General features: G+C 43.4%; 1 protein-coding gene across 4 annotated transcripts in view; it reads right to left on the bottom strand.

The window, feature by feature from the left end:
- LOC116065626 (arrestin red cell) overlaps nucleotides 1-12500 on the bottom strand; it is a 43765-nt gene that overhangs the window by 30434 nt on the left and 831 nt on the right. The window lies entirely within an intron of this gene.

Raw genomic sequence — 12500 nt, 5'->3', positions numbered from 1 at the left:
AGACTAATATTGGCTTAAATAAACCCAAAACATAAGTTATACGACTTACAGTTCTCACGGACACACACGCGCGATATCAACTGGCTAGTTATCCTCCGGACTCTCATTTCGGCCGTGTGGCGCGCGTGCCCGCTCGCGGTGTGAAGCGCGTTCGCGCTATTCTCCGAGAAGCACTTGACGGCCTTTTGTGTAGCGGATTTTTTTTTTTTTTTTTGACGATCTAGTTAAGGCGGTAGGGTTCCTCAGCTTAGGCGGGCCGCCTGAACTAGGGATGTCCCGATCAGGTTTTTCTGCCCTCGAGTCCGAGTCATTTGATTTTGAGTATCTACCGATACCGAGTCCCGATCCGATACTTCTATAAAATATTAAAAAAAAGACTAAAGAAGAGCGAAAAAACAGATCCAGGATGTTCTTTATTTTTTATTTAATTCACCTTATTTTAACATCCAACAACTCTGTTAACAAACAGAGCACTTCTGTTACATATCTCACAGTTTGCTACAGCAATGTTGTTGTCATCAACTTTATAATACCTCCAGACCGCAGACATACTCACGCTTTCCGCTTCAAGCTGCTTCCGTGTTCTACTTTGCCGGCATTTAACCAATAGCGTCTCTGCAACAAAGTGATGTCATGCCGCACGCGTTGCTGTTTCTGTGTGGAGTCAAAAGGATCTAACTCTGGGCCACCGCATAACTATAGATGTGTTAAAAAATAATGAGAATATATATACACATATATATCCCAGTCCTGATCGGGAGGTAACGTCCGATTCTGATCGAGTCTGAAACCACGTGATCGGGCCCGATTTCCGATCACGTGATCAGATCTGGACATCCCTAGCCTGAACTGCAAAGTGCTGCGGGAAACCCTGCCCCCACTAACCTGGAAAACGGTTTAAAATCAGTAACGTTACTACAGCGTGTCGGAGGAATACACACAGTCTCCTGCAGCGGCGAGTCAGAGGCAGAGGGGCCGTCACAGCAGCGTGGCTAACGTTAGCTAACGTTAGCTTCTTGTCTCATCTGGGGTCTGATAAACAGGAAATTCATCAACTTCAGTGTCCACAATGCTATTTTTCAATAAACTGTAGCTGTCATATTTCACGGGCGTGAGTGCGGATTTCATGTTGCGGCTTTCGTTGCTTGCTTATCACTTAGTGAGTGAAGTAGCTAGCACTCACCCTGTTGTTTATTTAGTTGCCAAAGAGGGGAGAGAGAGGATGACCGTTCGCTTGAGTTCAGTAGAGCAGACGGCTCTACGACGTTATGACTTTTCATAAACAGCTGAAGGAGCGGCGGTGCGCGGTAAAGTACCCTTGGTGAACTTTCGATGTACAGAAGGTTAAGCTTAAATCATAAAAATAATTTAGGCCTTTAAAAGGTTACGAGAAGAAGAGGAAGTTGCACCAGACAGAGTGTGTGTGTGTGTGTGTGTGTGTGTGTGTGTGTGTGTGTGTGTGATAACAATTACCGTTTAAATACCGAAAACCGTGATAATTACATTTTACTTTAAAGTGTTCATGTGTACAGCTTTACATTTTAATTTTGATTATGAAGAAAACAAGTATATAATAGGTGGTGTTTCTTGGATTTGTTTACATATTTTTCTTTATGTCTTAGCTTGATATTTGATATTTTTAAAAACATGCACTACTGGAAATGTTCCTGACAAATAAGCTGTTTACATGCTGAACCCTCGTTCCTTTTGATGTTAAAAGTTGCACTTTTAATAAGGTTTTGCCTGTATTTTTGTAATATAATAAACACTGTTACACTTTTTTTTTCTGAACACTATTTCAGCTTGTGTAGGCCTATCAGTGCTTTCTGAACATACTGACCACACTTTTAAAAATACCGCGATAATACCGGAAACCGTGATAATTTTGGTCACTATAACCGTGAGGTTAAATTTTCATACCGTTACATCCCTGGCGGAAACCCTGTTGTGCGTCTGCCCTATTTCGGATACCGTGGCGCTGGAAATTTTTAGGGCTGTCCTCGACTAAACTAAAGACTAGAAAAGCACAATATAAATGTAGTTAATGAACCATCTGTAAAACTGACTTTCTCCACAATTAATCCTGCAAAAGCACCACTTTAAATCTTGTGTTTACCAGAAATGTGCTCATAAGTTTCTTGGAAATGAGTAATTAAGCATGAATAAGCATAAAAAATGACTCAACTAAAGAAATCTTAGTCGACTAAGACCAAAACGACCGATTAGTCGACTAATCGACTAAGAGGTGGCAGCCCTAGAAATTGTACCGTGGCGGACCGCCACTATGCCATCAACATAGAGGAAACACTGTACTAAGTACTGTACTTAAGTACAATTTTGAGTATTTCCATTTGATGCTATGTTACACTCTACTACATTTTGGAAGCCACTATTGTACTTTTTACTCCACTACCTCTTTCGCTCAGGGATGCACAGAATCCAGGATTTGGCGTCGGCTGAATATTGGGCTTTTTGACGGGGTTGGGTTTCTGCCGAACCTTAGAATTTTTTCCCACCGAACCGAACGCTACGCTTGGACTCCGCTGGTCGACGTAATGACGGCGCCGTTGATTACGGGAAGGTGTTTACGTAGGTGGAGCGTTCAATGCAGCAGGCTGTGAGGAAGTGGAAATGGAACTGGTGAGCAGAAAAAGTGTAGTTTGGCAGAACTTTCAGTCAAAAGAAGGCCATTCAAGTCCAGCTACATGTTCAATCTGCAACGCTGATTAGTCTGGTGGTGGCGAGGACCCTAAACTATACACAACATCACCGCTGTTACAACATCTGGTATGAAACATCCGGAAGAATAAGAGTTGTGGTGAAGGAATCTACAGACAGCAGCCAGAATGCAGCAACTTCAGGTACGGCAAAGGAAGGACAGTCACTGTTTACTTCATTAATGAGTTTACTGTGTTCACGGACTGAGGATGGGACGAGGATTCAGCAGAATCTAGGGCCCGATGATTTCCGCGATGCGGAAAACACGGACGAAATCGCGGAAATTTACACATAAAAATGGAATTCTGATATACATGCGGAATCGCACGGATTTTGCATATATTTTGTCGACATATTAATTAATAAACGATGTTATAAACAAGCGGAGAAAGGTCTCTACCTAAACCGTGGCCAAATGGCACAGCCTGTTGCCTAGTAACCATACGTCATCACGTTGAGTTTGTTACGAGGGAAAAAAAATGTCGAAGCGAGTGGCGCCTCCCGACAACCATTTGAAATCAAAAGTTCACCTCAAGAACAAAGCTAAATCTCCAGCGGGAAAATCCCTCCAGGTTACCATGGAGGCAACGACTAAATCAACAGATGCAAGGCGAGAGTTTGGGGGAGATGTTGTTGCAGCGTGTGCTGAAGCTGACGTACCGCTAGAGAACATGAAGAGGATACGTCCGTTTCTTGTTAAACGTTGCACGCAGAGAGGCAGACCCGCCTGCCGCCCGTCTTTGACCAGAACACGCAGGAAGTGCTGCGAGAGATCCGTGGAAAGAAAATCTTGGTTGTTGTCACCTAACCCTCTGACAACGGAGATCGCCGTGTCCTCAACGTCGTTATAGGTGAGCATCCAGAGCTTATATTTAGGTCATTTTGAATGTGCAAAAAGCTGAATTGTGAGATTATGTCACTGAGTTTTTAAAGGTCAATACTGCTGAGAAGTGAAAAGAAATCAAGCATATCTGAAAAATCCGAAAAGGGCTAAAAATAAATCCGAAAACACGGAATTTGAAAAAAAATTAAATGGATTTCACAGGGCCCTAAGAATCTTAACCAGTGGATTCGGCATTCGGCCGAACCTCAAAAATCTGGATTCGGTGCATCCCTACTTTTGGTCCGAACAAATTTCGGCCTTTTGGTCCGGACAGAGGTTTCTCGCCTGTAATTTTGGTTTCTGATCAAACTGAAAAGTCAGAAAAATCCAGACCAAACGCAGCAGGTGTGAAAGCCCCCCTGAGACCTAGGACACAAAATTTTCACGAATGAGATTTTTTAAGACGCCGTGGAAACCGTGTTCTCTAACAAACAGTAGGGTTGGGCGGTAATACGGTATACTGCAGGGTCTTAAAAATAGCAACAGCATCAGTTTCAATACCGTCATTAAAAAAAAATGTTGCACTTACATAGGCGACAAGGATTAAATATTAAATATAATTTACGTAATTATGTGTGGTTGTCATCACGTGACAGTGTGGAGGAGAAAGTAGTTTCTTTGTAAGTTGTTATGTTATTATTGTTTCAGTATTAGTGTTTGGTATTCAGTTTCTGAATGGTGCACAAGCCAACAGTTTGGCGACGCCGTCTGAGCCTTACGTCATCATTTTTAATTAGTCACGGTAATACCGTATACCGCGGTAAAATAGGGAGGAGGTTAACACACACTGAAGGAGAAAAACACTGACGATTTCTCATAATAGTTTGTCAAAATAATTTGAGGAGACGTTCTCAGTTTGTCAAACTTTCACAAATTTGAGACTTTTTAAAAAAAAAGGTGCTGACACACCAACCAGACGGCCGACCGTCGGCAGTAAAGCCAGTCGGACTGATCAGTCGGGTCCCCGAGGTCCAAAAAAGTGCCTCAAAACACACTGAAGAGACGCCGACTTGAGCGTACGTTCTGCACGTGAGCGAAACGTAATACGTCTCCATAGCAGCAGGCGGTGCTGCTCTGTATTGTTTCCATTAACAGTCTGATTATTTCCAAGGGGGTCAGCTTCTCCTCGGACCGCGAATCTCCTATGGCGCCATTCTGATGCTACCAAGCCATCACCCCCCGTTAGCATCCCATTGACTGCCATTCATTCTGACGTCACTTTGACAGAGAATAACTTTACATCTGAAGAGTTTAAAGACTCTATTAGTCCGTTGTTTATTTCTAAAGAAACACGACAATGTATAAAAGGCTCCATTACCTTGTACCTCACGTTATGGCTCCGTAGCAGACGTTTTATAAAATAGGCTAACGATGGGTCATAACCACGAGACTTACTGTCTCATAGTAGAGGAATTACCGTATAGTACAGGAGAAGCTCTCAGGCAGTTGGACTTCCATTAGCTGTTTAAGTTTAATTACTAATGTTAACTATCATTTAGTGATCAATAATTAGCCTGTGTCTATGTTATCTCCTTACATATACCTACGCTCTCCGTCTCTGCTAGATTGGGAATGATTGAGATTTCTCTTGGCACAGCTACCAGAAGACTTCCAACTTTCAGACAGGTTGCTCACGTCACATCTACGTCTTCAAGCTCAGTTGGAGGCTGCTCAGTAACGCTCAGCCACTCACCGGAAAGATCTTCTAATATCCTTCACTGGTCTCCGTCCAGAGACACGGGATCTGCTGGTCCATTCTTATATACAGTCTATGATTATTTCCCAGAAAATGAAAACCGGCAGCTGATTGGACGAACGCGTCACGTGGTTCTTTATTCTCCGGAAATTCACAGCCAGACTGTCATGGCGGCTCGTTCAGAATACGATCTCATATTGGACTAAATAGTTCACAGAACGTGTTTCTGAAAACATTTTAAGAGAGAAATAGGCCGTGCAGCTGCTGAATCTGTCTTCATTTCAGATCAACAAAGGTCAGTTTAAAAGATTTTTCTCAGATTTTGAGAGGCTCCCCATTTCCTGGTGAGTCCCGACTGTCCTGTCTCCGACTGAACATGTCAGGTCGGCCCAAATGAAGGCCGACGGCTCCTCCAACGGACGACGGCACGGGACACACCGAACAGACTCGAGTCACCGACCTCGCCAGACTGTCAGACGGCCGATTATCGTCTCTGTGTGTCAGCGCCTGAAGACGCCGTGGAAACCGTGTTCTCTGACAAACACTGAAGGACAAAAACACTGAAGAGTTTTCATAATAGTTTGTCAAAATAATTTGAGGAAACGTTCTCAGTTTGTTTATTTCGACACGGCAGGAAGCTGACGGAGGGCGGGAAGTGGTTTTGGGTTATTATGGGCTGTCGCCACAGAGCTTTCATCCTGTACCCAAAAAACTAAAACCACCAGCTACTGTGGGTTGGTCTTTACTTGAGTCTTTTCTTTTCATGCCACTTTCTACTTCTACTCCGCTACATTTCAGAGAGAAATATTGTACTTTTTACTCCACTACATTCATCTGTTACAGCTTTAGTTACTTTACACGTTAAGATTACTGCACACAGAACACATGTAGAGAATACTGCTGCACTTTTACTACATGAAGATAAGATAAGAGAGAGAGAGAGAGAGAGAGATGGAGAGAGAGAGAGACAGAGAGAGAGAGAGAGAGAGAGAGGGAGGAGACAGAGAGAGAGATAGAGAGAGAGGGGAGAGAGAGAGAGAGAGAGAGAGAGGATAGAGAGAGAGAGAGGAAGGAGAGAGACCACGAGAGAGAGAGAGAGAGAAGAGAGAGAGAGAAGAGTAGAGCAGAGAGAGCGAGAGAGAGAGAGAGAGAGAGAGAGAATGAGAGAGAGACAGAGAGAGAGAGAGAGATAGGGAGAGAGACAGAGAGAGAGACAGAGAGAGAGAGGAGAGAGACAGAAGAGAGAGAGAGAAGAGAGAGAGAGAGAGGGAAGAGAGAGAGAGAGAGAGAGAGAGACAGACGAGAGGAGAGATGAGAACAGAGAGAGGAGAGAGAGAGAAGAGAGAGAGCAGAAGAGAGAGAGGCGGAGAGAGAGAGAGAGAAGAGAGAGAGAGAGACGGGAGAGAGAGAGACATTAGAGAGAGGAGAGAGCGGAGAGAAGGAGAAGAGAGAGAGAGAGAGAGGGAGAAGAGAGACAGAGAGAGAGAGAGAGAGGAGAGAGAGGAGTAGAGAGAGCAGGGAGAGATACAGAGACAGATAGAAAGATAGAGAGGAACACGGACCGTCGGCTGTGAAATCGTCATTTCCTCCGACAATTGACGTCTCAACACACAAACAGGAAGTAACAAATAACGCCGTTTCATTGAAACAGTTAAAAAAAAAAAAAAGGAGGCGAGGTGTTTGGAAGACAGCTGGAAACAATGGGCGTCTGAAGTGTTTTAACAGCCAGTAAACTGCTTACAGCTTCCTGTCAGAGCCGCTGTATTAACATCACTTCAAAGCACAAATATAATCTGATTTACAGGCTTTAGTGGCTCCGGTTTTTGGCACCAAAAGTCTTGTTTATCGTTTGTAGCTGCAGATGGAGAGAATACAAATGGGAGAGATAGACTTCATAAACAATGCTGTTAAAATGTTATTAATCTGCCGCCACAAAGCTTAGTGTGTCCAGCCAGGACTCCTCTATATGTCTGGATGCTCTCTGATTAGTGGCTGTAGCAACCCACCAGACTCCATGTAAATAATCAGTGATTTTATCACCGGAAAACACACTTTATTCAAAGTGGACAGAAACGAAATAAAACCATCAAAAGCCGTCTTGGTTCATCTTTCCACTGTTCCAACAATCACCACTCTGGTTTGGTTGAAATAAACCCTTAATTCACCCATTTACATGTGGAGATATGCTGGCTCTATACACGCTAAAAGTCCTGATTATTTACATGGAGTCTGGTGGAAATATGCTGGCTCTATACACGCTAAAAGTCCTGATTATTTACATGGAGTCTGGTGGAAATATGCTGGCTCTATACACGCTAAAAGTAGTGATTATTTACATGGAGTCTGGTGGAAATATGCTGGCTCTATACACACTTAAAGTCCTGATTATTTACATGGAGTCTGGTGGAGTTTGGTGATGGTGATTTCGGGGCTGTTCCATGTTAAACTAAAAGGATCTTCCTCTTTAACTAAAAGGTCTATCTCTGTAGGGATCCTTTCCATAATGTTGTCAGACACTTAGAATAATAATCTGAGTCTGTCAGCGGCAACAACAGAATTTTTAGTGGACGCTGACTGATGCTGAACATTTGTTTGTAAACTCCCGTCTGGAGCATCAGGTGTTTACCTCGGAGCCCGACGGCGTCATTTGGATCCAGTTCCCGGCCGCCGTGGGAATAAAAGCTCTTCAAGAAAACACCCAGCTGCACGTAAACACACTTTAACGCTCGGCTGGCTGCTTCCAAAACTTTCCAGGAGGATAAACGATGTGTCAGCGAGCGGTGGCGGTGCAGGGAGAGATGCTCAGACAGACAGACGGGTTAGCGTAGTCATAACTACGGACGCTACCCGAAAGATCTTGTGTCGATGCTCTGACAAGCAGAAGGCCCGCTGTCTATGTTTTGATACGTGTTTAAAAAATATTTTATATTTATTTATATTTTAATAGTCTACATCCACGGCATTTCATTTGTCGCCTTTTGACGTTGAGGTTTTTTTTTTCTACAGTTTATTTTAGGGTTTTGTCTCTTTTTTTCTAGATTTTCTGTCTCTTTTTTTTTTTCAATTTTAATTTTTTAGGAATTTGTCTCTTTTTTGGAGTTTTTTTTCTAATTATTTTTTTTAGTTTTATGTCTCTTTTTTCAATTTTAAATTTTTTAGGAATTTGTCTCTTTTTAGTTTATTTTTCTAAAACATTTTATAATGGCTTATAAACAGTAATCTTAATGTGTAAAGTAACTAGTAACTAAAGCTGGAACAGATGGATGTAGTGGAGTAACTAAAGTAACTAGTAACTAAAGCTGGAACAGATGGATGTAGTGGAGTAACTAAAGTAACTAGTAACTAAAGCTGGAACAGATGGATGTAGTGGAGTAAAAAGTACAATATTTCTCTCTGAAATGCCTGAAAACTCTCTGAAATCGATGTGAGGAAACATTTTGCTTGAGAAATAACCGACTTCCGTGTGACAGCGGGAGGAAAACAACGAGCCAATCAGGGCCCAGTGTGTACGTCACGTGCTCGACACAAACACACGCTGGTATCTGTGTGAGTGTGTGTGTGTGTCTCTGTGTGTGTGTGTGTGTCTGTGTGTGTCTCTGTCTGTAAAGTGTGTGTGTGTGTGTGTGTGTCTCTGTGTGTGTGTGTGTGTGTGTCTCTGTCTGTGTGTCTGTGTGTGTGTGTGTGTGTGTCTCTGTGTGTGTGTCTGTGTGTGTGTGTGTGTGTCTCTGTCTGTGTGTCTGTGTGTGTGTGTGTGTCTGTCTGTGTGTGTGTGTGTGTGTCTCTGTCTGTGTGTGTGTGTGTGTGTCTCTGTCTGTGTGTGTGTCTGTGTGTGTCTCTGTCTGTAAAGTGTGTGTGTGTGTGTCTCTGTGTGTGTGTGTGTCTCTGTCTGTGTGTGTGTGTGTGTGTGTCTGTCTCTCTGTGTGTGTGTGTGTGTGTGTGTGTCTCTGTCTGTGTGTGTGTGTGTCTGTGTGTGTCTCTGTCTGTGTGTCTGTGTGTGTGTGTCTCTGTGTGTGTGTGTGTCTGTGTGTGTGTCTCTCTGTGTGTGTGTGTGTGTGTGTGTGTGTGTGTGTGTGTGTGTGTGTGTGTGGTGCTGTACGTGGGAGAATCAGCCTAGAAGGGAACCGTTTCCACCTCTGACTACCGTGTGACGTGTAGACAGCGACAGCAGCAGCGGGCGGCGTGCTGATAACGTTTAATCTACGATCGCCAGCCGATCTGGGTGAAGCCGCACGGTTCCTCTAATGACGTCTCTACGGGCCGCCGCTGTTGGCAAAATGTTTGGCTTTGCTCTCGCTCGCTTCCTTTCTCCCCCCCTGTTTCCACCTGTTTCCTAACAGGAAGTGAAGTGGGGAGACTAGAGTTCAGACACAAGTGGACAAGACAAGAGGTTGAGCCGTTTGCTCAAATCACAGTCAGAGTCTGAGTCTGAGGCTACGTCTACATCGCTACGTTTTGGATTTTAAGCGTTAAGTTTTGAGCCAGAAGCGATCTCGGTGCTAAACTAACACACCCAAACCAAAATATCTCAATGAGAATGAGAGGGGGGAACGCCAGAGCAGGGGGAATGAGATGGGGAAACTCCAGAGCAGGGGGAATGAGAGGGGGAGACGCCAGAGCAGGGGGAATGAGAGGGGGAACACCAGAGCAGGGGGAATGAGAGGGGGAGACACCAGAGCAGGGGGAATGAGAGGGGGAGACGCCAGAGCAGGGGGAATGAGAGGGGGAGACGCCAGAGCAGGGGGAATGAGAGGGGGAGACGCCAGAGCAGGGGGAATGAGAGGGGGAACACCAGAGCAGGGGGAATGAGAGGGGGAGACGCCAGAGCAGGGGGAATGAGAGGGGGAGACGCCAGAGCAGGGGGAACGAGAGGGGGAAACGCCAGAGCAGGGGGAATGAGAGGGGGAAACGCCAGAGCAGGGGGAATGAGAGGGGGAACGCCAGAGCAGGGGGAATGAGGGGGGGAAACGCCAGAGCAGGGGGAACGAGAGGGGGGAAACGCCAGAGCAGGGGGAATGAGAGGGGGAACACCAGAGCAGGGGGAATGAGAGGAGGAAACACCAGAGCAGTCAATTTTCGACGTTGTTGCGCCTTTATGGAGTTTTTCTTTTGGAGTTTTTGGTCGTCTTTATTTTCCGAAGTTCGTGCCGCTTTATCCAAAGTTTTTCGAGCCTTTTTCGGTATTTGTAGCCTCTTTTCCCCCCCCCGATACTTTTGTCACTTTCTCTCAATCCATGCAGACGCGTCCCGGGATAGTTGGAGAGCTCAAACCTCCCCAAAAGTTGAACCCAAAGTTACTAACCCTGAAAACAGAGAACGTTATATCTGCTGGGAAACAGAAGAATAAAAGGAATAAAAGTGCACGTAAACACACTTTAACGCTCGGCTGGCTGCTGCTCGGACAGACAGACGGGTTAGCGTAGTCATAACTACGGACGCTACCCGAAAGATCTTGTGTCGATGCTCTGACAAGCAGAAGGCCCGCTATCTATGTTTTGATACGTGTTTGAAAAATATTTTATATTTATTTATATTTATTTATATTTTAATAGTCTACATCTACGGCATTTCATTTGTCGCCTTTTGACGTTGAGGTTTTTTTTTTCTACAGTTTATTTTAGGGTTTTGTCTCTTTTTTTCTAGATTTTCTGTCTCTTTTTTTTTTTCAATTTTAATTTTTTAGGAATTTGTCTCTTTTTTGGAGTTTTTTTTCTAATTTTTTTGTTTTTGTTTTTTGTCTCTTTTTTCAATTTTAAATTTTTTAGGAATTTGTCTCTTTTTAGTTTATTTTTCTAAAACATTTTATAATGGCTTATAAACAGTAATCTTAATGTGTAAAGTAACTAGTAACTAAAGCTGTAACAGGTGAATGTAGTGGAGTAACTAAAGTAACTAGTAACTAAAGCTGTAACAGGTGAATGTAGTGGAGTAACTAAAGTAACTAGTAACTAAAGTAACTAGTAACTAAAGCTGTAACAGATGAATGTAGTGGAGTAACTAAAGTAACTTTGCGTCTGTGTGTCTGTGTGTGTGTCTGTGTGCGTGTGTGTGTGTCTGCGTGCGTCTGTGTGTCTGCGTGTGACTATGTGTGTTTGTGTGTCTGTGTGTGTGTGCGCGCGTGTCTGTGTGTGTCTGTGTCTGCGTGTGTGTGTGTGTGCCACCTAACGTTGACGTTAGCTAGCGCTAGCTGATACTAGCGATTTCTAGTCGGCGACATATTTTGGACTTAATTTAATAAACATAACCTGTAGTAGTACACAATCGTATGTGTACTGTTTTGATTACAATGTGCGGAATTACTTTACGTTGCCTATTTATGTCTATTTCTCACCGTTAATCACCGGCGTCTGTACAGCATCAACAGGGCTCGCCATTGTTGTTTATGTGTGTGTGACGTTAAAAACTGTAACTGTGAGTACAACCATCTGGTACCAGTTCACGGGGAGTAAGTTACGTGCTTGACTGACGTTTCAGGGTACTTTCACCAGTAGAAGGTTGTGAAAACGCGAGTTACGAGTTGCCTCGAACGCAGCATAAGATTACGAAGAACCTACCAAGAGATACAGGCGCTCCTAAAAACCTTTTCATTCATTTACTTTGGCTTTTAATTAACACCAATGTCTTAATTTGTGTATTTACTAATTATTCTTAATGGACTATTGTTGTTTTTTAAACTTTACTTGTATATTTTATCATCTACTGTCATTTTATTGTCTATTTGTTGCATTTTAACCCACTCTTGTATGAAAAGTACTCTACAAATACTATTTTTTTTACATTATGATACATGTACACTTGTATGGGGGAATGTATAATAAAAAGGTGGAATCCCAAACCTAACAATCTGTGTAAAATGTTCAAAGTATGTCACACTGTGTCAGCCAAAAACAAACAGAGCCAGAGGCGTTTCCACTGTTTACCTTCTCACTTTGACTATCCAAAGCTGACTGCACTTCCTCTCATAACATCACATTAAGCTATGTTTAAAAAGCAAGCCTTTTAAAACGCGTCAAAATACATTCACAGCCAATCACAAGAAATTAGCCTCTGTTAGTAGCAGGCTAATGCAGGTAGCCCATCCGCGAGCACGACCGCACCAAACTCCATTCAAAATATATTGATTTTAAAACGTACCTCGAGAAAACAACAACACAACACACAAACCTACACATGTTATGAATCGTTTAAATGTTAAGTTCAAATCGG

The sequence above is a fragment of the Sander lucioperca genome, chromosome 13, assembly GCF_008315115.2.
Source record: "Sander lucioperca isolate FBNREF2018 chromosome 13, SLUC_FBN_1.2, whole genome shotgun sequence".
Lineage (NCBI taxonomy): Eukaryota > Metazoa > Chordata > Actinopteri > Perciformes > Percidae > Sander > Sander lucioperca.
This window is presented reverse-complemented; position numbering and strand designations above follow the sequence as displayed.